Source organism: Schistocerca gregaria, chromosome 8 (genome assembly GCF_023897955.1).
Source record: "Schistocerca gregaria isolate iqSchGreg1 chromosome 8, iqSchGreg1.2, whole genome shotgun sequence".
NCBI lineage: Eukaryota > Metazoa > Arthropoda > Insecta > Orthoptera > Acrididae > Schistocerca > Schistocerca gregaria.
In genome coordinates this window covers 461,388,802-461,401,372 of record NC_064927.1, presented here as the reverse complement: position 1 = coordinate 461,401,372, position 12,571 = coordinate 461,388,802, and positions in this window count along the sequence as shown.

The following is a 12,571-nucleotide window of genomic DNA, read 5'->3' as shown; positions in this document are numbered from 1 at the left end:
CGATATCTGTATCTACACGGTAGTTACAAATGGGGTGGCCATCACAGAGGGCACACAGTCCGGGAGTCAGCGAGGCACGACTCAGCAGAACACACTTGTTCACGACAGAGCTGTGGACAAAGGTATCCACGCACAGTCAGCGATCTTGCCTCCAGCACATTCGATACGTTGTAGTGGTAGCGATATCTGTATCCACACAGTAGCTACAACGGGTTTGTGAGGCGTCGTTGACTTCGTGGCGACAGTGTGAGGAGCACGTACTGTGGGAATCAGAGAGGCAGACTTCTCCACGGCACAGTTGTGGACAGACAATGAACAAAAGCTGATGACGGGCCGTCAGGGCAGAGAGAGAATGCAGCCATCGACCCACCCTCCCCCCGCTGCCGCCTCCGAAGCCACCTCCGGGTGGAACGAATTCAAACGGCGAGGTGTAGGCAGCGAGCGGCTCCTTTCCGCCACCTTGTCCTCCCCCCCCCCCCCCCAGTCACTACGCCAGGTCTCGATCTGGCAACGCCGACGCCTCTCTGCCGATCCATCTTGCGAAACTGCCCGAGAGTCGCCCCGGCTGTCACTCGCCGTAAGGCTCACATCCTGCCCGACTGTCTACACGAAGCAGCTAGCCTACCTTTCGTCGCCTGTAGACACACTTGCAGATTTTTAATTGTATTAGACACTTTCCAAGGCTCAAAGCAGGAACAAACTTTTCTCTCTCATCAGCTATACTTCGTTCATCATAAGAATTAACATGATGTAAACAAACACAAACGCCATGATCGGTCAACAGCCGTAGGTGTTGTACATTGGTGTTGTTCCGCTCTTGGAAGTAGGCCCAACTTATTATTAGATTTCTTATTACTATGGCACTGTAAAAGATATTGTGATGTACGAGGCGTGTTTTTTAAGTAAGTACCGTTTTGAAATTTAAAAAATACATGCTAAGATATCTCAATAATTTTATTATTGCATGAAAGCCTGTACCTTAATCTACGCACTGACGCCATTACAGTCTGATTCTTCCGTGTTTACGTTGTGTACTGAGTGTTTAAGATGCCTCCGATAATCGTGAGTACCGCCCACTGTGAAATAAGGGCTGTTGTAAGATTTCTTAGTGCTAAAGCCCTGAAAGCGACCGCTATTCGTCGTGAGATCTGTGCAGTTTACGGAGAAAACATTATGAGTGATGGAATGGCAAGAAAATGGGTGAGAGCATTTAAAGATGGCCGCACAAATGTGCATGATGAACAACGGAGTAGGCGTCCTTCCGTCGTTAATGAAAGTTTGATGCAGGAAGTGGAACATAAGGTGAGAAAAAACAGACGCTTTACCATTTCCTCCTTGCAAGATGACTTTCCTAATGTTTCTCGTAGTATTTTGTATGGTATTGTGACCGAGCACTTAAATTACCGATAATTGTGTGCACGTTGGGTACCGAAAATGTTGACGAATGTGCACAAAACTGAACGTTTAGACAGTGCATTGATTTTCCTTGAGCGATCCCACAACGACGGTGATGATTTATTAAGCCAAATTGTTACGGGCGATGAAATGTGGGTGGCATACGTCACACGAGAATCAAAGCAACAGTCCATGGAAGTTAAGCAAGGGCATCATTTTGCTGCAAGACAATGCCCGTCCGCATGTGGCGAATCCGACCGAAGATCTTATCACATCTTTTCGATGGGAAACTCTAGATCATCCTCAGTACAGACCGGATCTTGCGCCCAGTGACTACCATCTGTTCCTGCACTTGAAGAAACAGCTGGGCGGTCAGCGTGTTCGAGACGATGATGAAGTCAAAACACTGGTGATGCAGTAGTTAACAAGTCAGGTGGCAGAGTTCTATGAGGAGGGCATTCAAAAACTGGTAAAACGTTATGACAATTGCCTCAATACTGACGGAAATTATGTAGAAAAGTAGATTAAGGTAGCATGGAGGCTTAATTATTAAATGAACATAATTTCAGTGGCTGTGTGTCCGGTTACGAAGTCTCGTAACCGGTTGGCCCTTACTAGTACGCAATCTGACTGCATAAAATAATAATTAAGAATTAAAGGAAATTTCCGTTAACACAATTGATTAATTAAGTCCCCTGCAACTATAAAAGCTACGAAACAACAAAGCACAAGTATAACTGTTCCGTGTGTGGTAGTGTCGTTCAACGTACATGTATCTGGCACGGTTCTTCCTCAATACGGCAAGAAATTTTAAACACCATTCACACTGAACTAATTGAAAAACCACAAATACTATAATTGCACATAGAAACCAGAATTATAAGTCTAATACATGAACACGAGCCAGATGCTTTGTTGACTGAACCTGTAACCAAGAGGCATTATTATTAAGGAGATTTGAAATAAGAAAATTTTTTGTTACCTCCATATATATTGGCGAAAAATACACTGTGGTCATTGCAACATCTTCCATATATACATTACCCCAACAGAACAGCATCTACTCTCTCGCCCAACAGAACAATAACTGCACCTGACATGGACTCAACTAGTACTGCTCTCGACATCCTCTCAACAAACACTGCCCACGGCAACCTCTGAACTACAACTGCCCTCGACATTCTCTGAACACCAACTGCCCCAGTGGAGGCGGCGGAATAATACTCTTTGGCGCAATCTCTGTGACTCAGTGTAGCCACCTTTCATATGCCCCTCCTCCAAGGGCTAGAATTTGATGGTATCTTTGCCAGCATTGGTGGTGAAAATACCACCAAATTCGTCCAAAAAAATGCAGACTAAAATAAAAGATAATGTTGTTGTTGTTGTCTTCAGTCCTGAGACTGGTTTGATGCAGCTCTCCATGCTACTCTATCCTGTGCAAGCTGCTTCATCTCCCAGTACCTACTGCAACCTACATCCTTCTGAATCTGCTTAGTGTACTCATCTCTCGGTCTCCCTCTACGATTTTTACCCTCCACGCTGCCCTCCAATGCTAAATTTGTGATCCCTTGATGCCTCAAAACATGTCCTACCAACCGATCCCTTCTTCTAGTCAAGTTGTGCCACAAACTTCTCTTCTCTCCAATCCTATTCAATACCTCCTCATTAGTTACGTGATCTATCCACCTTATCTTCTGTAGCACCACATTTCGAAAGCTTCTATTCTCTTCTTGTCCAAACTAGTTATCGTCCATGTTTCACTTCCATACATGGCTACACTCCAAACAAATACTTTCAGAAACGACTTCCTGATACATAAATCTATATTCGATGTTAACAAATTTCTGTTCTTCAGAAACGCTTTCCTTGCCATTGCCAGGCTACATTTTATATCCTCTCTACTTCGATCATCATCAGTTATTTTACTTCCTAAATAGCAAAACTCCTTTACTACTTTAAGTGTCTCATTTCCTAATCTAATTTCCTCAGCATCACCCGATTTAATTTGACTACATTCCATTATCCTCGTTTTGCTTTTGTTAATGTTCATCTTATATCCTCCTTTCAAGACACTGTCCATTCCGTTCAACTGCTCTTCCAAGTCCTTTGCCGTCTCTGACAGAATTACAATGTCATCGGCGAACCTCAAAGTTTTTACTTCGTCTCCATGAATTTTAATACCTACTCCAAATTTTTCTTTTGTTTCCTTTACTGCTTGCTCAATATACAGATTGAATAACATCGGGGAGAGGCTACAACCCTGTCTCACTCCTTTCCCAACCACTGCTTCCCTTTCATGCCCCTCGACATCGCATAACTAAATAAATTTTGGCTTTGAACTGACCCTTCAATAACCTAATATATAAAATACAGTAAGGAATACAACTGCTTGCATACATGTGATTTTACATAATATTTTACACAAGTATCCTTTGTTAAACAATGTGGTTAAACAATTCAATCAATGGCGTTAGCAATGACCAATATTTGCAGGTAAGAGTCTCATAACATTTCAAAAACAGTAAATACAAATATTCACATAAAATCTTTTCAATAGTTCAATAAACAAGTAGCACTCCTCAGGGTAGTTGACAGTTCCAACAGTAGCACCCAGCAATGGTCAACAGGTGCAAATAGCAGTCTCATAACATTTCATCAGCAGTACTTAAACAGCTCCAACAGTGGCACCCAGCAATGACGAGCAGGCGCGGACACCAACAAGTGACATCATTTCAGTAGAAGAAGTTCCATCAGTGGCACCCAGCAATGTTGAACAGGTGCAGACGCCAACAAGTGACATTATCTCAGTAGAATCAGTTCCATCAGTGACACTGAGAAATGTTGAACAGGTGCAGACACCAACAAGTGACATCATCTCAGTAAAAGCAGTTCCATCAGTGGCACCCAGCAATGTTGAAAAGGTGCAGACAGCAACAAGTGACATTATCTCAGTAGAAGCAGTTCCATCAGCGGCACCCAGTAATGTTGAACAGGAACAGATACCAACAAGTGACATCATTTCAGTAGAAGCAGTTCCATCAGTGGCACCCAGTTATGTTGAACAGGTGCAGGTAACAGTCCATAATATTCACCATCACTAATTAGACAGCTCATCAGCAGTAATTAAACATTTCCACGTGGTACCCATCAATGTTGAACAAGTGCAGGCAACAATCCACAATATTCACTATCACTAATTAGACAGTTCATCAGAGTGATTCAGCGATAATTAAACATTTCCAAGTGGCACCCATGAATAAAAAGGTGCAAGCACGAACAACAGTTTGAATACACACACAATTGCTTTTGCAGTATTATTATCAATGCTCGTACACTAAACATACAAATTATAATAAACACACAAATAATATCAGGTAATTGTCATATTAACTATTACAAATACACAAATATCAGTAAACCTATAATATTTATGCGTGTCAGTGCGAGCCACAAGAAACAAGTAAAATAATATTTAGGAGAAAGGTCGGTACCAATTATTTCGGATTAGGAAAGGAAAACACACAAAACACACTCGCTCATCTTTCATCCACATATTAAGTACTACTATGTAATTGAATAGTGTTAATTGTGAAATGAAATTCTGTCAAAATTTGATGTTCAACATGTGTATCAAGTAGTAATGGTAACAGTGTATAACAGTCAATAATAGTTAGTCAACATTATAGTCATCAAGTGAAGACCAATGTTTGCCAAGCCAAATCAAAATGTACGGTTGCTGAACAACTGTCAGAGTGCCAAGATATGCAAATAAGTCCTCTCTCCAAAAAAAAAAAAAAAAAAAAAAGTATATGCTGCTTATTAATTTAGCAAAGTGTGTGTGTAGACAATCTTCCATCCACTTGAGTGTTCTCGTCTGCCATTTTCATCCTCCTTTTTCCATATAAACCAACAACAAAAAAATGTGCTCCTCACTGACTTTACCTCTTATCCACCAAAACTCCAATAATCATCAGCATCACATCATCTTAATACTTCAATAACACCTCTTACGTCGATACATGTAAACCTTATCATCAATATCATTTACCTTACCTCTTGTCCGCCAAAACTCCAATAATCATCAACTTCACAGAATCTCAATACCTCAATAATACCTCTTCAATACGTCGATACATATAAACCTTATAGCCAATATCATTTCACTTCCATAACAACTCTTTCCTCTAGTCGGTCTCCTCAAACAAGTACAGATAAAATCCTAGTGCAAACTTCAGTTCATCATCCCATACAATCCGAAGACACAATGTCCACACACAACCTCTGTGTAATCCACCTGACCCAAATCTTCTACTCATTATGATTTATAAAATACATTTTGGTTACCTTGTCCATCATTAAATAAAACAAATGCATACTTGACTTCTAACAGCCTTTAGTTTGAATAACTTTCAGTAAGTAAGTACGAGTAGGGAGTGTGAATGATCGTAATATTTCACAGTGTGTACACCACATCAAGAATCATGGCAAAACAGAAGCAAAGATGTGGAGGATTTCTTGTGTCAAGTGTCACTTGCTATTTCAATTACTCACGAAGAATGCAGTGTAATAACTGTTAATGGTCTAAACCTAGTGTTGGTATTTCATGTCTTTAGCTTCCTTTCTGTTAGCATAAATTTAAAGAGCTTCCATAAAACCTCCAGCTCATGTGACTTCGACAAAGTTTCTTGTACCAATGTCGTTCGTAGAATTATAGCAGTTCATTTCTTATCTTAAAATATAAAGCACTGAGCGTAAGCGAAACATGCAATAGCGAATAAATATACCAGTAGAGAACAGAATATCAACAAATGGATGTAGCACATCCATACAACGAGGGTCTGCCAAGCGAACAATTCATAATTAATACCATAGTGTGACCTAAACTCCATGTTCGTACACCGTATATCAGCATTTCTATATACCAAATTAAAGAGTAGTTATGACAACGAAACAAAAATTTGTAAATATACACTCCATACGCAAAGCAGCAAATATATACCTTACATAATAAACAGGTCATTAGCATCATATCAGCATAAGCAAATAAATGTTCATATGTAATATTAATAAGTAAACATGAAGGCGCAAGCAGATAAATCACAAAGTATGGCTTACATATATAACCACATCAGCACGACTAATCAGCTGGCAATTATAATTAAACAGCAGGCACATAATTAAAAAATATGACATCAGTGAAAAGGCAGAGCAGCCAAGCGATGCATAATATACATAAGTAACAACCATGTTCATTAACCAATCATTGTCAAAATCAGTTAACACAACGTATAAATCACGTAATCGCGAGAAGCAAATTACGTCTAAAATACGTACCTAAGTGGAGATATGTTACCTGAAAAATAAACTCAATTAATAGTTACCTTTTTAGTTTATAACTTTCTCCTTCGAAATTACATTCTTCCTGAATTTTTTTTTTTTGATAGCTAGTCCTCTTAACGTCAGACACACAGAATTTACCTGAAGTTCTTAAATATTTTACACAACTGTAATCTGAAAAAAACTGAACGTTAATAACATAATTTATCAAGTCAGTATAGCTTTATACTGAATTTATTCGGAGAAATTAGACTGTGTATTTGTTTACGGCCGTCAGTGCATTCGCACTGAGTGCTAGATCAGCTGTAGGTACGCGTGACGTAGGGAGTAATTGTTTGCGGTCAACGACTGCCTTGTGCGGCGCGCAGACTTGACTGTTGCTTTGAGTATGTGCCGCCGCCAGAACACGGCGCGGTATCCTTATATTCTCTGCGTGTTTACGTACAAATGTTAGTTTTTCAAAAGTATGTCATTCCACAAAAATTTTAACGTTCGATATATGACGTATTCCCTTAGAGCGCCGAGATTTAAGAGTTTCTACTTCGACAATGTTATCATGAATAATTTTGCGAACTCTATATGGACCGTTATAAAGCAGACAAATTTGGGACACAAGCCTTTTCCTTTGTGAGAAAAACGATGAGACTTAATTAACACCTTTTGACCAACTGACAAAGATTTTAAACGACCAGGACGTTTAGCTGATTTCTCTCTTCTAGTAGCCGCAGAAGCAATATTTTGCAGAGCCAGGTTGACAACTTCAGAATTCCGCAGTTTCCGTGTAGGCGGAAAAGGAACGATTTCAGAAATGCAATTTGTCGGTGCTTTTTTTTAATATCAATATAGGCGGTAAATAAGTTGAATCATTAGGGAGTTCATTCAGAATCTTTTGAAAAATATGAAGATTCTGATCCCACGTTCTGTGATTCTGATGACAACAAAGACAACACAATTTATTGATTTCCTTCATCCATCTCTCTGAAGCGTTAGATTGAGGGTGAAAAAGTGAAATTAAAATTGCTTTAAACTTACGACGCCGTAAAGTACGAAGCCAAATTTTAGAGCCATTATCTGATATAAGTTTATTAATATGACCCACTTCTTTAAGAAAATGTTTGATGAAAGCCTTCGATACTGAACGAGCTGCTGCATTGGGTAAAGGTGTAAGACACACATATTTTGATGTCAATTCCACTGCTACCAAAATGTACGCAAAACTATTAGTAGAACGAACCACTGGACCGAACAAATCGACTGCAGACATCTCCTTTAATTTTGCTGGAATGATAGGAAACAACGGTGCTCTGTGAGAAATAGTTGGCGGCTTAGCCTTTTGATATAACTTGCATTTGGCAAGAACAGATCGAATACGTTTTTCATTATTACTGAAGTAGCAATTTTCTCCTATTTTATGAAAGCATTTTCTGGGACCAAAGTGTGCATAACTGAAATGTGTATACCAAATCAATTTATTAACCCACTCATCAGGAATGCAAACTAACCAAACAGAGTTGTCAACCGATTTTCGTTTAAAAAGAATATCATTGCGAACTAAATAGTACTGTCTAATCGTTCTGGAGCGTAGACGAAATAAAATTTTTAAACGCAGCACCTTGAATGTACATCAAACAGTAATTGTTTTCTTTGCAGTCCTCGTCAGCACTTTGTTTTAAACCCATAGGTGCACGTGATAAAGCATCAGCAATAGTATTTGAAGAACCCCGTATGTAAGCAATACTAAAATCAAATTCCTGTAGATACAGCGCCCATCATGACTATTTTCCATTTGTTAATTTTGTTGACATAAGAAATTCCAGAGCTCAGTGATCGGTGTAAACCTTAGTATGTCTGCCATGCAAAAATATGCGGAATTTTGTGAAAGCCCAAACAACAGCCAAGGCTTCAAGTTCCGTAATCGAATAATTCTTTTGTGATTTAGAGAGAACACGACTTCCAAATGCAATAGTTTTCTATAGTACAACGCCGTTTTCTTCTATCTCTTCAAATAAGTGTGCACCTAGGCCTTTGTATGATGAGTCCGTCGCCAAACAAACATCTTTAGATAAATCCGGATGTGAAAGAAGTGGAGCAGCAACTAAAGCATCACGAAGTTGTTCAAATTCTGATTGAGCTTCCTCATCCCAACACCAATCAGAATTCTTTCCAGATAGTTCACATAAACGATGTTTGGCCGAATTGTCCAATCTAACAAAGCGTCTAAGAAAATTACAGGCACCAAGGAAACTACGAACATCACGTTTTGTAGCAGGAACAGCATAATTACGAATAGTGTCTAGTTGCTCTGGATCAGGAAGGATACCTTCTGTAGAAATAATATGATCAAGAAATTACACCTGAGAACGACCAAATTCAGATTTTTCCAAGTTCACTGTAATGCTAGCTTTTGCAAAAATACGTAATAATGAATCCAAAATTTTGTTATGCTCACTCCAAGAACGCTTAGCAATAAGAAATCGTCAACATATGAAGTAATATTGTCACGAAGACATACAAGTAAAATTTCGTTTAAACTACGAATGAATGCTGCTAAAGATACAGTAAGTCCAAACGGTAATTTCCGAAACTGATAACAGTTACTAAAGGCTAAAAAGGCAGTGTATTTCTACGATTTGCACTTGTCTCTCTGAATTTCTTTCACGTGGAAGATGCCAATTAGATCTCTCCTGTCTGTAAATTCTTGTTTGTGCCTGTTATTAAAATTTCTATTTTCCTGTCTATCTGCATGACTACTTATTGTGTAATTTGGACTGTCACTTCTGAAATTATTGTTATATCTACTGCCCTGGTTATTTCTATAGTAAGAATTTCTGTTATTGTATGAATAATTTCTGTCTTGATGATACCGATTACTGTTTCCGTATGATGTCATAAGGCTCGTATCTATTGCCCTGTGTGTTTCGTCTCTCATTTTCAAAATTACCGCTATAACGTCCGTTCCGATCATTACCCCTTATCTCTGAAAATCTGTTGTGACTACCGTACTGAAAAATTACAAGAACTTCCGTCGTGGTTGTCATACCCAAGTACTTGTAGGAAAGTCTTACCAGTTTCAATATCGTCTTTACATCTTCCGGCTAAAGCAATGTGTGTTATCGATTGTGGCAGCGTAGTTAAACAAATGCTAATGAATTCAGTCGGGATATAAGGGTTAGAAAGGAATTGATTCTTTCGAATCATGTCTTCAAAGTATTCGGCCGGCGTGCGGAACTCAGATTGTTTAAAATTACGCTGCATAATAAGGCTTTGTTTGACTCTGTCTTACGTGTTTTCGGACCAATATGCCGATAGAAATGCATGACAAAAATCAGTTAAATAATTACAATCTCTAATAAGAGCGCGCATGCGCGTCGCCGGTTCGTTTTCTAAATATCCACATATAAATTCCAGTTTGTGACTTAGTGGCAAATTTGGTGGAAGTGCGTACATAAATTTATCTAACCATGAACATGGATGTATGTCATTATTAGAATTGCGAAAAATCTTAATTTTCCGAACAGTTAAAAAGTGTTTATAGTTAAAGTTTTCACCTCATGGCGACAAAGACCTACCGCGTCTGTCCCCGTCCCCATGTCGATTATTGTCAAGTTATTTTCTTCAAAACCTGCTGCTATCGGTGATATCAAATTTCTTCTACTGTCTATTCCTACAATTTCGCTTTCAATTTGTTTAACTTGCTTTCGTAACGCCTCAAATTCCCTTTTAACGCGTTCATTAAATTTTCCCTGATTTTCTACATGATTATTTATTTTATGGTACTCTTCGGTTTCTGCCAATGGCAATGGAGCTGTATCATCTGAATCTCTGTTCCCATTTAAACTAAGACTTGTCAATTTATCTGAAATCTCCTCAACTCTTTCCGATAAGTCACCTATTTGTTCTTTCCGTTTATTTACGTCTTCCGTGAGTGTCGCGACTCGGGTTTCAGTATTGACACATTTAGTAGTTAACTGCTCATATTTTTGTGTTAGGTTATTTATTCTGTCATTTGGTACGGATCCCTCGATTCTTTCAAATATTTCTTCCTTATCGTGCACACATTGTAAATTTAACTCTGAAAATTTTTAAACTATCACGCGATCCCTTTCTTCCTGGTCTCCATCCTGTTCCTTTTGTCTAATTTCTATTGAAATTAATCTATTATTATGAGCATTCAAAATCAGTTGTACTTCTCTAATTTCTTTCTTTAATTCATCTTTCATGTTTTTAAAACGTCCCTATTCGTGAGTCTAAGCGTGTTTCCATTGTTCCCCTATCAGTTTTAATTATTCCTATTTGTGAGTCTAACCGCGTTGCCAAAGTTCCCACCTCTGTATTTAATTCAGATCCTAACTATGATCCCAAACTTAATATTGCACTCATCAACTGCTCCATATTAACTGGTTCGAAATTCTTTTCGCCGCTAACATTTCCCTTAAAATTAACTTCCTTCGTCATAGCTGTAAAGCAATCGGTGTTCGATACTATTCCTGAATCATCTGTCGTTAACCTCGTATTCTGAAAATTTTTTGATTGTGAAAAATTTTGAACTGTTTCCGGACTGTTTTCCCGCCTTGTTAAATTGTTTTCTACTTCATTATTCATCATAATGTTCTCCTGTGTTGGCGAGTTCGCACATGTTAACAATTTCGTCATTCTGACTATCCATCATTTCATATATAATGACGAAAAATTCACTGTGATCATTGCAACATTTTCCATATATACATTACACCAACTGAACCGCATCTACTCTTTCGCCCAACAGAACAACAACTGCACACGAGATGCTCTCAACTAGTACTGCTCTCGACATCCTCTCAACAAGCACTGCCCACGGTAACCTCTGAACTACAACTGACCTCGACATTCTCTGAACAACTACTGCCCCAGTGGAGGCGGCGGAATAATAATCTTTGGCGCAATCTCTGGCGCTGTGACTCGGTGTAGCCACCTTTCAAGTTACAGGCTTTCATTCAAAAATAAAATTATTGAGATATCTTAGCACGTCTTTTTTTAGTTTCAAACGGTACTTACTTAAACAACACGCCTCGTATTAACAGCCATCAATGTTTCTCTTAATCTTAGTTTAACTGCGTAAGTTTTGTTTCACATTTCGTGTACAATCGCCGTCACTGTAAACGGTACTCGCACTCTGATGGTTTCGCTGCTCAAACTTACTGTAAAACTAGTTGACATTGCGTCCAATTCTGTAGTGAAACACGCCTGTGGAACATCGGTAATGGTGAGAAGGAAGTTTTTATTAACGTTTCTCACAAGATTACAGAGAAAAATCAGCTCTGACGTTCTTCGATTACCTGTCTGTAATGAATAATAAGAAACGGTGTATTAATTATATGCGTGGCGTAAACGGTAGCGTCGTAAAATAATAATCCTGTGTCCTGGCGGGCGGCAGTCCGTGTCTCGTTGTGGTTTACAATTTTCTTTTGTTCGGTGTGAATACCTCATCATTTAAATATGAAAAGCATCATATATATGTTAATTAACTCATAATTTACCACCATTTTTCAATAAAAATGCGTGTCTTATGGTTTCTAATCACATATCGCACGCCAAATTCTGGTTGTCATTGCAAATATACATTCTTAACTATCGATATTTTATAAAAGATCGTTTAAGGTGTTGAAGTTAAGAAAATAGGGCACAATCAAATTTTTTTGGAGAGAAATGAAGAAACAAATACTCTTTATTTCAATATGTCCATTGTTTTGTAGGAGAGATGTGCTCTCATACGAGCCGGAGTGGTAAGAATCGTAGAAGCATGGAAAACAATAATTTTTGCGGAGTCGAGTTCTCTGTTACAAATGCTTCATTTTTACAT